We start from the raw sequence: 3,358 nt of genomic DNA on the forward strand, positions 1-3,358 counted from the left end.
GACTAATTTTTAGAGAAGAGAGAAATTCTAAATTATTTTATTTTGATCAGATAAAATTTGTTAATAGTTAGTAATAAAAAAATTTTAGGGACCTAAAAATTTTTTTTTTTTTGGGCCTTAGGCTGATGCCTAATTTGCCTTGCATCTTGCCCGGCCTGAACACAATCTGAATTCAAACTTGGAAGATCCTATGAATACACAAGTTCAACAAGCTGAACTTACATTGAGCAAAAAAAAAACATTGAACACATGCATTTATTTACTGATTTTTTTTTGGTACAAGACTACAATACTACATACATCCTTTATGAGAGGTAATTATACTCGAGCCAGGTAGAAGGATTAAGAGCAACATTTACTTACTGAAACGAACCAAATTTGAACCACACTACAACAAATTTAAAATGAAATGACTGACTGACTGGTATAACAAATACCAATCTGTGAGCCATTGCATAGATGGTAATTGGAAACATAATTCTGCCTGCATAGCATCATAATATGATAATATGCAGGAAAAAAGTGCTTTTACCAAGACACAAACACCTACTATGCCACAGCCCCAACCAAAAACATGGTCACAGTCCACTCTCAACTAGAGTGCACGAAAACTGTCTGTTCTATCAAGTCTTGCTGTTCCTGTGCTGGATGACTCACCCATTGCATCAGGAGATGCTGCATTCTGTGGTGACTCCCTATTTAGAGAAGAGGGCATACCTGAAATCTCCTGAAAAATAGTATAATATCCATTAAAGGTCATATAGAAAACAAAGCATGGATCAATGAAAATATGGACATGCTAGTTCTCAAGACAAAATTCCTTCAGCTGCCATACATACAGAATCATTATACTGGCATATTACAAATAACAATACACTCAGCACTATTCTTAATGAGAAAAGAGCAAAATTTGTTCCCATACCTTCATCAAATGAAACCTCAAATCACATGGACGAGCCTTACATCCAATGCATGCCATTGCAAATTTTGAATATAGAAACAACACATCAGCAGCAGCTTGCTTTGTATCATTATTCTGAAACCAAATTCACTTCTTTCACATAAATGATTTGGAGAGTATATACACAACCTCATATACAGTAACTGGACAGATTGAAAGCCACAGGAGAAGGAAGCAAAATATTGTATTCCCAAAACCAGTAAACCACAGGCAAATTTGAATTTCAGATGCTGAAGTTGTTGCCAATGTTCAAACAAGGGATATTGTATGAAATGTGAAATCAAACAAACCCTTATAATGAATGGTTTGCCGTTAATGAATACCATTAAAAGCAATATTGTTAACATTTGTTTTTAGTTTTTACACCATAAAACCACACAAACAACAATAGCTTTATCTCATTAGGTGACATTAGACACAAAGATCATATGAAGCCATTGGACTCACTTAAAAACGAAATTCTCAGGAACATCATTCACCATGAGATCTCTTTTAATAATTTCCTTCTAAGTTCTTGGTTCCCCTCTACTCTTTTTTACAAGACTAAAAATTATGCAATCCATTCTCCTCACCAGTACCTCCAATGGTTTTCATTGCATACATCCAAACCACCCTACCTATTTTTCTGTCATTTTCTCCTTGATTGGCATCACATCAATATCTACTTTGTTCTTTCTTGTGTAACCACAAATTCATTTTAATTTACCATACTCTTTCTGCTACCCCACTTTTTTCTGTTGTTCCTACCATAAAACTACACCGTAAGATGTGCCAAAAAAAAGATAGCTTCACATGAGAAACAAAAATCAATACACACAGCCATCAAACAAATATCCAGTCAATGGCTAGGTAAGTGTACTCTCCTACCTTCATATACATTCATATTGAGAAAATTAGATACCACAACAGGAGTATGCATCCAGCAAACAGGAATCAGAATCAATCACAGTCACTCAGTTTCACACAAGGGTGCATTGTTTTCTTCACATGTCAATAGAATTATCAAAGCAATAGCTTTATACAAAAGAGAAGCACGCAGGTCTCAATAATAATAATAATAATAATAAAAACCCGATAACAAATGGACTCATCTTGTCTTTTAAGAGGGAGCTCCACTATCTTCAAAAAGTGCAAAACCTTGGAAAATAGCACTCACTAGTGAGGTTGATCTACATGAACATTCAAGGCTAGCTTAATCTACAGCGGCACTAATAGCCTGAAATTAAACCCCTAACCTTAACATCAACGAATTTCAATCAAAACCCTCATGCCGTTTTAGATGCAAACTCTTATAGAAACAATTGAAAAGTCTAAGATGTTTCTGGATCTTCTACTCAATGGGATTTTACCAAGGCAAGATATAACAGAACTTGAGAACGATACCTTGTCACTAAAATGCATAAACCTAATTTATATAAGCAAGATAGCAAAATTCTCCCGTTGCTATGCTTTATTTGAGAGAAAAGAAACGAAAAATCACAACTTGTGGCTATAAATCAACTGAATCTGACCCAATATTTCGAGACACGTTCCAAGAAGATTTCAAGAATCGAAAATTTAACCAACGCTTAACCGTGTGGCGATGCAGGGACAGTGAAGAAGACAGTATTTTTGGAGAAAGGAGAGTACCTCGAAACCACTTTCCTTCATGGTGTATGTCAATCTGAGAAAGTTTCGTTCCTGGCGAGTTCGATTGAAGACCTAGACAAGCCACAATGGTGAGCGTTTGTACAATTGCGCTGTGTAATAAATCTATTCTATTATATCTAATTTATCTAATAATAATAAGGTTTAATTATTTTTTTATTATTTTTAAATTTATCTTCTTTAGTTCTTATGATTAATATGTAAATTTTTTTCAAAATTTATATTTTATTTCTAAAAAGTCTCTATAGTTAAATTTTTTAATTCCATGAATTAATTTTTTTTTAACAATGATAATCTTTTAAAAATTAAAATATAAATTTTTAGCAACTAAAAATTTAATTATTAAATCTACTTATCAACTATAAAAATTAAAAGAAATAAATTTAAAAATTATAAAAATTAAATAAATAATTAAACCTAATAATAATTATTATAAAAGTAATCTTGCCAAGTCTCAAACATATAAAGAGGCGCGTTAACGTATTTTTCAATATTTTGAACTTTAACTTTTTTTTACCTTTCTCTCTCTTCTTTTCCCGTTTTACTTTTTTTAAAAAAATAAATCTTTTTTATATTTTTTTCCTTTCACTCCTTACGATTTTATTTTTAATGTTTCTTTTTTTATGTTTTTCTTTCTTTTTTTCCTTTTATATTTTTTCTTTTAACCTTTTTTTTTCATTTTTACAGTTTTATAATTTATATATATATATATATATATATATATGAGAAAATATGTTATTTACTAATAGT

The 3,358-nt window shown here is 31.4% G+C and overlaps 1 long non-coding RNA gene across 1 annotated transcript; it reads right to left on the bottom strand.

Moving 5' to 3' along the window:
• Nucleotides 1-223: 223 nt before the first annotated feature.
• LOC114389311 lies at nt 224-2,706 on the bottom strand. The gene is made up of 3 exons (XR_003661744.1): nt 2,591-2,706; nt 923-1,036; nt 224-727 (listed from the first exon to the last, which is right to left on the bottom strand). It is a non-coding gene; the product is annotated as an uncharacterized LOC114389311 (long non-coding RNA).
• Between the last annotated feature and the right edge of the window lie 652 nt (nt 2,707-3,358).

This window comes from Glycine soja, chromosome 16 (assembly GCF_004193775.1).
Source record: "Glycine soja cultivar W05 chromosome 16, ASM419377v2, whole genome shotgun sequence".
In the NCBI taxonomy this organism is placed as follows: Eukaryota; Viridiplantae; Streptophyta; class Magnoliopsida; order Fabales; family Fabaceae; genus Glycine; species Glycine soja.